Source organism: Podarcis muralis, chromosome 2 (genome assembly GCF_964188315.1).
Source record: "Podarcis muralis chromosome 2, rPodMur119.hap1.1, whole genome shotgun sequence".
Lineage (NCBI taxonomy): Eukaryota > Metazoa > Chordata > Lepidosauria > Squamata > Lacertidae > Podarcis > Podarcis muralis.
In genome coordinates this window covers 107,671,738-107,684,515 of record NC_135656.1, presented here as the reverse complement: position 1 = coordinate 107,684,515, position 12,778 = coordinate 107,671,738, and the positions used below count along the sequence as shown (strand labels likewise).

Sequence of the window (12,778 nt, the reverse complement as noted above, 5' to 3'; positions counted from 1 at the left end):
CTCCAAGCAGCTGCTCAGTGGGAAACAGAAACTAACAGGCTGTGTGGAGAAAGTCTCTTCCTTTAAATTCCTGGGAGTTTACCTTAGTGAAGACCTCACTTGGAAAAACAATAGAACTCAGGTGGTTAGGAAGGCCCAACAGAGACTCCATTTCCTCAGGGTTTTGCGAAAGACCAATAATGTTAAACAACAATTGATGACTTCCTTTTACCGGTCCATAATAGAAAGTGTCCTCTCATATTGTATCACAGTGCTGTACGTTGGTATGTTGGCTTGACGGCAGCCAAATAATAAACCCAGCACTGTAATAATAATAATAATAATAATAATAATAATAATAATAATAATAATATTTACACCCCGCCCCTCTGTCTGGGTTTCCTCAGCCACTCTGGGCGGCTTCCAGCAAAATATTAAAATACAATAATTCATCAAATATTAAAAGCTTTCCTAAACAGGGCTGCCTTCAGATGTCTTCTAAAAGTCAGATAGCTGTTTATTTCTATGCCCTCTGCCTGGTTCCCTGTAACCTCACTTCTTGCAGTGAGGGAACCGCCAGAAGGCCCTCGGAGCTGGACTTCAGTGTATGGGCAGAACAATAGGGGTGGAGACGCTCCTTCATGTATACTGGGCCGAGGCCGCTTAGTTCATACACAAATGCTCTGCAACTCCCATGACTCATAATCCTTCCCTTTCTTCAGTTCATTAAAGTGCACATACACCCAACGCCCATGGCAGCAACTGGCTTCTGAAGGTTCCTTGGGCTGGAAGTAGAGTAGCACAGGTGAAACCAACCACCCCCTGTGGGCAAACAGAGTCTTTCTCTGGAAACAACTTCCTTATGAGGGCTCCAGGGCTGGAAGATGGGGCAAGACTGGTGGAAAAAGCTATTACTCGCTGGTCAACAGATTCACTCTTCCCTCCATGCAAGTTGCCAATTGCCTGCAATGATTAATAGGAACTACTCCCACAATTATGCCATTAAATTCTACAGTGCCAACTTCCAAGCATGGTTAAGTACCACACTTTGATTTTCTGACGTTATTTATTCAGTGCCAGAGCTTCAGTAGCATCTGTGCAGCCAGTTATTCAAGATTTAACTGCTCGATTAAGAGAATTGGCTGCCCCTAGGCTAGTGGACCAGGTTTAAGGATGCTGTATTGATTTTCAAGCCTCTAAACAATTTGGGTCCAAGATACCTCAGGAACCACCTAATCCCTTATATACCTGCCCAATAACTGAGGACTTTGAGGGGTTAGAATTCCTGCTCCATGTTTGCAGTCATGGGATTGTTGTCTATCACATGATGGTGTATGTTTTGACTCCACAGAGTGGGAAGTGACGGAGACAGGATGTTTGTGTTACTGTGTTCCGTGAAGTGGGACTATTGTCTTCCCCCCCCTTCTCTTTGCTGTCTGATGCTAGAGAGAGAGGGAGACATGTTGCAGTGCTCTGTGTGTGTATACATGTAAATAAAGTAGATTAGCCAAAATGCTGAGTTGCTGAGGTCTGTCATGCGAACTGTGCAGACTCTGTGGATCCCTAAGTGTGCCGGTGTCTGTTGACATCGGTCGCTGTGATGTTCGGGCTGACGAAAGCTTTTGAAGCTCCTTAACGATCAACCAAGAGGGAGGGAACATGCCAGTTGGGCATGTGTCTCTGCCGGGGTCCTACTCGAGTGTACGCTGAACTCCTGACAGTTAGTGGTCCCCCATGGTTTGGATCCACAGCTTATACCCACCAAGATACAGTAACACAAACAAATCATGTTCTCTTCCCACTACCCCAGTGATTGATGCATCACCACATCTATATGTTGATAGATTAGGAAGAACTTTCTGACAGTAGGAGTTGTTTGACAGTGGAGCAGACTCCTTTAGAAAGTGGCAGAGTCTCCTTCATTGGAGGTTTGGATGACCATCTGCCAGAGGTTCTTTAATTGAAATTCCTCCATTGCAGGGAGTTGGACTAAATGACTGTTGAGATTCCTTCCAACTCTACAATGCTATGATTGATACATTGGCATCTATAGCTCATATTGTGGAGCCGCAAAACTCTATGAAGATGTGAAGGCGAGGCATGAAATCACCTGGTGTGGTTACAGGGACCTATGTATGGTCTAAAAATAGATGGACTATTGATGGAACTCAAATCAGTTAGCACAACCATAGCATACACGGGTGTTTCTCCAAGTCCTTGCAGTCAGCATGGAACATAAAGTGGCTTCACCCAACTGACTAACCAACCAGCCCGCCCCCACTTGCAAGCATCAATCGCAGCTTTGATCCCGTGGGACTCGATCAACCAAGAAATATGGAGGTGGACAGAAAACCCACCAAAAGGAACAAGCATTCCTTCAATGTTGTATAGCATCTGGAAGCCACTGCTGCCTGGGACATTCTGTAAAGCATTCAGCTGGTTCCTCCTTAGCCCGTTTGTATTTGTCTGAACAATCAGTACATTATGCCCCAAAGAGCCCAAGGGAACCGCTACCCACATCCCCAGCACTCTTCAGAACCACCCCAGCACATTGCCAGAGGCTTCTCATATCTTTCAAGCCCACAAGGATCACATGTCCCAAGAAGCTAGGAAGGTTCCTCCCATCCCTTTTATAAAAGCTGTTTTGAACCTTGTCCTTCAAACTGTGGGGCGTGTTCCTTACTAGAAGCTGTGCTCCTGTTACAGCTTATTGCCACAGAGGCAAGTGTGTCCCTCAGCCGTCAGCCTTCGGAAACCAGTCTCTCAGTAAGAAAAGATTTTCCAATGGGACAGAGCTTCTTTCTTGATAATCGGCACCCACGTTGGGCTCAGGCCTGGCTGCTCGCAGTCTGTGCTCTACTTTGCCTCAAGTCCGGGGGTAAGTTTCATCCCCATGCCTCCTTACAAGAGGTAAAAGAAAAACAAGATACTAGTTAATGTATATAATTCATCTGCCTGTCTTCCTAAAGTGAAGAAACCCTGCAAGTGCTTTGAGCGGTGCTATGGTCTGGCCTTTTGTGGTAGTGGTGCTTAATTTCCAGGGGTTGTGCATATAAACAAAATTGTACAAAGCTAAAGCAATCCCCAGAACCACCTCCAGCCCCTAAGAGCTCTGAGTTAAGCCCTCCAGTTTACTTACTCGGGTCTTGAGAAGCCCCACTTCTTCCCACAGTTTCTCTTCTCCTCCCTCAGTATTTTTCTAGCTGATGCTGCCTCTGTTGTCTCCCTGCAAAGATGCAGACCTTTTGTTTAGAAATAAACTTTCTTCCACCCCAAGCCATTTACTGGATTCCTCTTTGCATATGGAAAACTGGTGTGGAGAAAGATCTGTTAAGCCCTCCAGGTTGCTTACAGTACAGTGGGTCTCTTAACAGCTCCCTTCATGCCAGGTTTCCCATTCTGCTGCTCCACTCCTTTCCGGGGCGGCTGCTGATGCTCTAGTAATTGCCCTCACCCAATGCACCCAGCCTGGGGGACAGGATTCGGGTGGGTTGCTTTTTCTGAGCCAGCTGTGGAAAGGAAGAGAAGGGGCCTCTGTGTGTAGGGAGGGTGGGGGTGTTGCTCTGCCTGGACCAGCCACCAGCCCTTCTTTCCACCCACCCCACCCATTTTCCATTTGATTCATCATTTCCCTGCCAAACTTGGGATCGCTTAAGTAAAGTCTGAATAAGACGTGGCTTCCCTGTATTGGCTTAGGCTGTGTGTGTTTGGGATTCAACTGTTTCTGAAAGGCTAACTCTGTGAACACACAAACTAACACGCCAGGGCTACGGATGTGTTATTATTGTTGTACACCACTCCAATCTCTGATCAGCGCAAGATTTCAGGGGTTCCAGGCATGCTAAACCAGGGTTTGTGTTTCATTTTGGGAATGAGGCACAGCGGCGACTGTGCTGTCTTTATAACGTAAGGTTTATTTATACATATATGCAATCCGAGCCTACGATGGAGGTGTTCATGGCATTGACACCCCAAAAGGGTCTTGCTCAGAGGTCAGCAACCTTTTTCAGCTGTGGGCCGGTCCACTGTCCCTCAGACCATGTGGTGGGCCAGACTACATTGGGGGGGGGGGAATGAATTCCTATGCCCCACAAATAACCCAGAGATGCATTTTAAATAAAAGCACACATTCTGCTCATGCCAATTCCCAGACCGTCCGTGGGTTGGATTGAGAAGGTGATTCGGCCGCATCCGGCCCCAGAGCCTTAGGTTGCCTACCCCTGGTCTTGCTTATCCCACAGCCGCAACTGTGGATTCAAAACAGAAATCAGCCACCATGCTCTGATCCTCTCTCTAACTTGCCTCCTTTACCAGAGTGCAACCTTTTTTCTCCAGGTAACATCCCAGCCAACTCCGAATAATCTAATTCAAATTCTGCCTTTCTGTTCTAACTAATTCTGGCGAGAGGGAGGGGGCCCTCCCATTTGCCACCTGGGAGTCTCCCCCCTCCCCATTGTCTGCCTAGCGCAGAGCTTTTTTTCTTTGGAGCCACAACTTGGGACTCCCGGTCTACCCCCTAATGAAGCTGATGTGGCGAGTTTTAAATAAGGGCAATGTTTGCAGGGACAAATAATAAAACACAATTATTGGTCCTTTACAGCAGATGCTATAACATGCAGGTTTTGCTCCAAATTGGACACAGAGGAGACATGCACTCCGACTGATCGTACATGTACGGGAGACTACTGTATGATTGGAGAAGTTTTTGAAGGTAAGTGGATTTTCCTGTCTATATTCCTCCCTTTTGTATGCCATGACTAGGATGACCTGATGTTATGGAGGAGAGAGAGGAGACCTGCTGGATCACATCAAAGGTCCCTCTAGTTCAGAGCTTCCCAAACTGTGTCTCATGACACATTAGTGTGTCAGCTGCAGTGTGTTGCACAAACACTCCCACGCTCCTCCTGGGGTTGGAAAAGGGGTTAGTTTAACCTCTGGTTTGCTAGTAAAACTGAATTATGAAATGATGCATGTCTAAAAAGTGTGTCACCAACATGAAAAGTTTGGAAAGCTCTGCTTTAGTTCAGCATTTGCAGTCTAGTATCAGGAGCAGAGAGCGATGGCTGCCATTACCTCTCCTTCCAAGAGACACCAGTGTCCCCATGGGTCAGAGTTCCACCAGGTTTGAAAATGACAGCGTCCTTGCCAGGACCAATGTCTCTTGGAGGAAAGAGCAGCAGGGTGCCACAAAAGTTCTGCAGGGCTTCTGTCTTCCACGCCACTGAAGCAGCTAGCAGACTGAGAGACATTTTAAAATGGTAAGAGAAAAATTACAAAAAAGACGAAATACTGCAGCCATGGTCTCATCTCCCCTCAGACTGCTGTGGGAATGCTAGCCTTGAAATGGCTCAAATTCCTGCACCCTCAGTTTGCCAAGGTTGAAAAAGGTGCCAAACTGTGAAGTCCATCACCTTTCATAATCGGGCATGACAAAAATGCTGCTGAGGCATTCCAGCCTGAAAGCAGAAGGCCACAAAGTGTGGTGGGGATGGGAGCATGTGCCACGGGCGAGATAAATGGGCAGATAACTCTGTCTAAGTAACTGTGGGGGCAGCAAAACTAGAAGATTTGCCTCATTGTATCCTGGAATGCCAGCTCTGTTCTTATATCAAAGCACATCACACATGTGATGGGCCTTACGTGTTGTTGTTGGTGTTTAGTCTTTTAGTCGTGTCTGACTCTTCGTGACCCCATGAACCAGAGCACGCCAGGCACTTCTGTCTTCCACTGCCTCCCGCAGTTTAGTCAAAATCATGCTGGTAGCTTCGAGAACACTGTCCAACCATCTCATCCTCTGTCGTCCCCTTCTCCTTGTGCCCTCCATCTTTCCCAACATCAGGGTCTTTTCCAGGGAGTCTTCACTTCTCATGAGGTGGCCAAAGTATTGGAGCCTCAGCTTCAGGATCTGTCCTTCCAGTGAGCACTCAGGGCTGATTTCCTTCAGAATGGAGAGGTTTGATCTTCTTGCAGTCCATAGGACTCTCAAGAGTCTCCTCCAGCACCATAATTCAAAAGCATAGGGGGCCTTACTTAAGAAGATGAAATACTGCAGATAGGATGAAAATGAGGCTTCCTTTTTTTATTACAAGGAGCAAACTGATACGTCATTTGGAAGGCAGCCTCTTTTGCAGTCTGAGGAAAAAGGTGTTTGCAACCTATTTTAAACAATTGCAGCAGAAATTCTGAGATTTAAGGATATGTATTTATTTTGACATGCATCGTTCATATGTTGCAACTTTTATTTTAATGTTGACATTGTAGTAGCTTTTGCAGAATAAATCTGAGATTCTGTTTTAGGTATACCTTTAAAAAAATGGAGTTGAAATGAATTTTATTTTAGCTTTAAATATGTTCTCTTCTGTTTTGATACGTTCTGTGGACAAAGTCCACAAAGTTGTCATCGTTCACTCGTTAATACTAACACAAATATTTCCCCTTTTCTCTCCAGCCGGCACGGATGAATTTATTGAAATGCAAAAATTCTGTGGCTCTTTGCCATTAAAATACTTGTGTGGACAGGAATGGCATGAATATCGCAGAGAGAAAATGACATGCTGTTATCACGACTACTGTTCTGATGAATATCCTTAAGTTGTTTTAACCCATCAGCCTTTCCCTTCCCTCCTTCCCTCCTCAGTTTGCTATTTTGTTTTGGAAGCTGCTTTGGGGGTGCATTTGAATGGAAATACGAAGCGTTGTAAGAATGCAATGATTCCAATCCAATCAATCTAACCACTATCACCGTCTGCTCAAAAGCTGCTGCTTTTGAGTGCGGATCTCAGAAAGACACAATAAATATTAAGCAATTCTTTCTGTCCCTTCCCCACGGTGGAAGTCAGGCCTTCATGAACTGTAATCCAAATGACAGACAAAAGACTTCTGTTGCCATTTTGATGGCATGTACCGTATTTTTCGCTCCAAAAGACGCACCTGACCGTAAGTCGCACCTAGTTTTTAGAGGAGGAAAACAAGAAAAAAAAAATTCTCAATGAAACAGTGGATGTATGGTTTTTGTGGTTCATGCTGTGTCCACAGACATGTGATCTGATGGTGAATATGGGGACCCCAGGCAAGAATCCTGAGGATCCATGTGGATCCGTGCTTTGTAACCACATTTTTGCACCACTGCAGCCCCAGGAAATAGTGGGTGCATAATTTTTTTGGTGCAGGCTGTAGCCATAGACATGCTATGTGATCTGATGATGAATTTGGGGTGACCCAATGCAAAAATCCCAAGGATCCATGGGCTTTTACCTCCCCCTCCCAGGCAGTCTCCTTTATCTCTAGCATCCCTTATCTCCCTCCCCGATCTCTTGCAGATTAGCGGCTTTGTTTCAACACCTCCTTCCCTCTTGTTTGCCTTAGTGTCTTTTCCTTAGCTGGAGCAGTTTTTTGCTCCTCCTTTTCTTCTAATTTCTCTCCTCATTGTTTTAGTCTTCCTGTCCCCCCCCTTTGCAAGTTTGCTGTCTTTACCTCCCCACTCCCAGGCAGCCTCCTTTATCTCTAGGGTCCCTTATCTCCCTCCCGATCGCTTGCGCATCAGCTCCTTCCTTTCAACACCCACTTCCCTCTTTCCAAAAAAAAAAAAAAAAAAGCATGATCTGCTTTTTGCTCCTGGGCAATTCGGCTCCAGGGACCACACATTCACTCCATAAGACACACAGACATTTCCCCTTACTTTTTAGGAAGAAAAAAGTGTGTCTTATGGAGCAAAAAATATGGTACTGTAATCTCTTGAGGGGCTTTGGGTGGAAGGGCAAATCCGCAGGCTCTACTACCAATACGCCACCCAAATGACCCTCCACAAATAGGAGGACGGCTGTGCCTTGTGGGGAGACTTCTGAAGGCTCCCACACACGTTTTAGATCAATTATTTTCCAGAGTCCTGAATGCAGAGGGAGCCCCCATGATCACAGGAGAGCCTCCGCTTCACAGTGCACAGTTCCCATCATAAGAACACCTGGTTATCCCTAGCTGTGAATGAAATGCTCCTTCAGTTCTCAGCTGTGCTCCTCCTCTGTGCTCTAGAGAGGAGGACCATTCACTTCTGCCCACTCATTTATGCATTCCTTTATTCTCTGGAAGTTTTCAAAATATGCCCCGCCCCCACCTTCAAATGCACAATTGTCTTAGAGATTAGGGTGGGGTGGGATGTTCCTGGGTGAGTTCATAGTTGCCGGCTAAGCATTGCTTTACACAGCCCACATTTGCCAGCCCCACACCTGACAATGAGGCCTAAAATGCCTAATTATGACCAGAGACTTGAGGACTCCTTGCTTGAACTGGGCAAATTACAGTAGATGTTGTTGGAAATATGAGTCTGTGGTAGGGATGGTGGCAAAGTTCATTAAAAGGAAATGAGAGTGAGCTTAGATTGCATTATGTTGCATTCTCGGGAGTAGAATGCCATATGACTTCTCATTTTTTAGGTTGTGTTACCAATTTTTAAAAAATTCTTTTCAGGCCGATATTCCCATCGCTGTTCTCGATCTTATAAATTGACTATCTCTCTTTTATATTGTTCTCTCTTTTCTTAATATTTATATCAAAGTTTAAAAGTTAAGTGGCAATCTATATTCTGTTTTGCTTCCCATGTAATGATTGTATCTTGATTTTTCCTTGAAAACACTGTCCCTGAAAGTTGCAATAAATATTTAAGTAATGGATTTTAGTCTCTGGTCAAATTCGGTCCCTGGTCATATTTGCTCACTGTCCTCTTACACACTGGGGAAAATTGACAGCCTTGCTTTCACACACAATGGGGAGCAGGCCTGATTTGAGCGTCTGAAAGAAGCAGGGTGAGTGGAAAAAACAAACAAAACTCACTTGTGCTAGCTCTGCCTCAACATTGCTTTCACAGCTTGAGCATTTCATCTGCTGAGCAAAAGGACTGAAGGGGGAAACTTTGCACATTCAACTGAATGTACAGTGGTACCTTGGGTTACGTACTTAATTCATTCCGGAGGTCTGTTCTTAACCTGAAACTGTTCTTAACCTGAAGCACCACTTTAGCTAATGGGGCCTCCTTCTGCTGCTGCACCGCCGGAGCCTGATTTCTGTTCTTATCCTGTAGCAAAGTTCTTAACCTGAAGCACTATTTCTGGGTTAGCGAAGTCTGTAACCTGAAGCGTCTGTAACCTGAAGCATATGTAACCTGAAGCGTATGTAACCCGAAGTACCACTGTACTTAGAGCTGTGTTTACCAACCCTTTCCCCCATGTAGCACTAGCGATGGAGGAGAAGCTCAAATCAATTTGCATTTAAAGCCAAATCTATTGAATTTTTTTACTTTTTTAAAAAAATATAATTTTTATTGGTTTTACAAATAAACACAAACGAGTAAAAGCATATCTCTATGAGATTCTCCGAATCTCGAGACTTCCCCCCATCCCCTTCATGGAGTCTTATTTTGAATATATACAATTGCATATTCATCCATACTCCAATTTTTATATCAAACCATATTGTCCATGGTGGGGGTTTTCCCCCACTTCAAGTGAGTCAAAATCCTGCTCTTGTTTCCATCTGCTTACAGTGGTCTCCTAAGTAACTTATCAGTTTCCCCCCATTCTTTTATAGTTTTTATCCTCTTGGTTTCTGAGTTTTACAGTCAGCTTTGCCATCTTGGCATAGTCCATCAGCTTTGTTTGCCATTCTTCCCTGGTAGGGACCTTGTCTTCTTTCCATTTCTGGGCTAGTAACATCCGGGCGACTGTTGTTCCATACATAAAGAGTCTTCTGCTCCTTTGGTATGTCGGTACCTGATTTTTTTACTCTCTGAAACAATTTGAGAACCAAAACACAGATATCCTTCAAAAATTTACATTCATCTGAATTTTGCAGTGCAGTCATCAAATATTCACAAAAATGCATGTACTAGTGGAAACTGCATTAAAGTGAATTTATTAGTGAAAAGGACATACAAAAAGCATTATATGCCTGCAGAAAGGTGTACACTATGGAGGAATATCTGTCCTGGTCATAGAGGCATAGCCTGCAATCCAATATTCTTGCTTACTTCCAAAGAACTCAGCGGAATCTATTGCCAAAGAAATTTATACAGGATGGCTGCAGAACTATTGTTGTCTTTGTTTCCTTGGATGTCTTGTTAGTTGAAAGCAACAGGCCTTTCTTTTGATAATAATCCTTCCCTGTTCAGATAGCACCAGAGGGCCACCGATATATGGGACATTCTGTGCAGCATTCAGCTGATCTTTTAGGCCATTTGGATTTGTCTAAATAGTCAGTACATTGTGTGCCAAAGAGCCCAAGGAACTTCTGCCCACACCTGTGTTGCTCTTCAGAGCCATCCCAGCACATTGGCAGAGGTGTCCTCTACCTTTCAAGATCCCCGGGATGAAGCGAAAAGTCAACAAGGTTCCTCCCAGCCTTATACAATGGATGTATTGCTAATTGCCAGGAACACACATCAGATAGTATCAGGTGGCTTCTGAGGTCTGGGACATTCTGTGCAGCATCCAGCTCACCCCTCAGCCAACCGAATTTGTCTTAACAATCAGCACGTTGTGCATCAAATATCCAAAGGCAACCACTGCCCTTCGTTCCTGCTCCTCTTCAGAGACACTCTAGCATGTTGCCAGAGGCTTATTGTACCTTCCAAGCCAACCAGAATGAGGCTAGAAGCCAACAAGGTGCTTCCAGCCTTATAAAAGGGATGTCTTGGACCCAGCTCCTCATCCTGAGCATCACATTGCTGACAAGAGGTTGAGCGACTTCTGTTTATCAACACTGAAAGCAGCAGTTGCTCATCTGTCAACCTTCAGAGCAGCTTCTTCATACAAAAAGCATTTCCAATGGGGAAGAGCTTCTTTCTGGATAACCGGGGCCTACATGTGGCTCAGGTCTGCCTGCTTGCGTTCTGTATTCTGCTTTGCCTCAAGTCCGGAGGTAAGTATTATCCCTTCCATCCCTAGAAGAGGGAAAAGAAAATGAAGCCACTGGTAAACAGATATTATTTCTACTCTTCTCTTCCTAAAATGGAGAAATCCTCAAGTTTTATTTTGAACTATGTCATGTATTAGCCAGTTTTGGAGGTGGTGTGGTGGGGTGAAGAGGGAACTTTTTAAATAGAAAGGCTCACAATGCAAACACACAAAGAAGGAAGATGGTTGCTGTTGTGTTGGTAAGTACTGATAAAGCATAGTACCAGCACTCAGTTGGGGCAAGGACTGAGGCTGTGTCAGAGTTCAGTTCTACAGTAGTTTGGAGCAAACTTCATGGCAGAGTTAAGCTTTCCTTTTATCTGAGGAAGCTGCTTTTTTCTGGCTGCTGATGAAAAACCAATCTAGCACAAAACATCTCACCATCTTCTAGCAAAGGGGTTTGTCTTGGTACAAGGTGTTGGGCACAGGACCATGGCACAAATTTGCATACAATTTCCATATCCTAATCTATCCACATAGATGCAAATTTAGTCTGACTTTCAGAGAGAAAACCCACTTTCTCTTTTTGTTGGGGAATAATAATAATAATAATAATAATAATAATAATAATAATAATAATTATTATTATTCTGACAGCAAAGGGTGCAAACAACATTCTGTAGGCCAGCGGTTTTCAAGCTTTTTGAGTCCACAGCTCTCTTAACCAACTACAGGAGCCCAGTTTTGTCACCCCTTGCCTGCAGAGCTGGCAGCCTCTCACCCTTTTTGGAACACCCTCCCTTGTGAAGGGCTCCCTCAGCCTCCTCTCCCCTTGAGAGTCCTCCAGGCGGCTGCTGCTGCTATCCTTGGTCTCTGAGCTGCCCCCTCCTGCCCCAAAGAGAGGTGCTTCCCAGAGGCACCATTCATCTGTGGAGCTTATAGCCAGGGCTGCTGCAATAAACAGTCATGGAAGCTGTTTGGGAGGCAGAGACATGAGAGCACATCAGAGGAGGGAGGGAAGTAGAGAGGGACAGAGGCCAGAGTTGCCCGTGGTACCCCTGACCATCATTCAAGGCACCCCAGGGTGCCACAGCACACTGGTTGAAAGCTACTGCTGTAGGCATTAGCAGAATGTGTATCAATTGGTCCCTCCACAAATGAAGAGGGCAGTGGCTGGGGCCTCGCTGGCAGTGTGTTTTGCAGCACAGACAACTGCCCATTAGGGAAGAAAATAAGGGCAGTTGTAGGAGGGCTCAGGGCCTGTGGCTCCATAGCGAAGCCCTTGATCTGATTTTGAAGCCCTTGATCTGATTTTGCAGAGACTCGCAATAATGCAAAACTTCCTCTCTTTTGCAGTAGATGCTGTACAATGCAACAAATGCAGTTCAGGTGCCCCAAATGCGCCTTGCAAGCCAAGTAGTCTGGTATGTGAAGGATCATTCTGCACATTGATGAAAGTATATGATGGTAAGCAGTCTTCATACCCTCCAACATTTCTCCAATGAAAATAGAGATGTCCTCTATAACAACAACAACAACAACAACAACATTTTTATTTTTTATACCGCACCCATCTGACTGAGTTGCCTCAGCCACTCTGGGCGGCTTCCAATATATAAAAACATCACAAAACATTAAAAAACTTCATTATACAGGGCTAATTTGAGATGTCTTCTAAAGGTTGCATAGTTACTTATCTCCTTGGTTCGGGGTCCGCATAACTCCTTACCGTCCAACATTTCTCCAATGAAAATAGGGAAGTCCTAAGGAAAAGTGGGACATTCCAGGATCGAATCAGAAATTGGGACAGCTTCTGTAAATCTGGGATTTGCCATATTTTGAAGAGCAGAAAAGAGGACATTATGACTACTCTCAGTTTAAATATCCCTTCTATATGTAGGCTATAGAAGCTGTGA

General features: G+C 44.8%; 1 long non-coding RNA gene across 1 annotated transcript; it reads left to right on the top strand.

Annotated features, from left to right (window-relative positions):
• The first annotated feature begins 2,658 nt into the window (after positions 1-2,658).
• Positions 2,659-8,381, top strand: LOC114588592 (uncharacterized). The gene is made up of 3 exons (XR_003704485.2): positions 2,659-2,857; positions 4,580-4,690; positions 6,428-8,381. It is a non-coding gene; the product is annotated as an uncharacterized LOC114588592 (long non-coding RNA).
• The last annotated feature ends 4,397 nt before the right edge of the window (positions 8,382-12,778 follow it).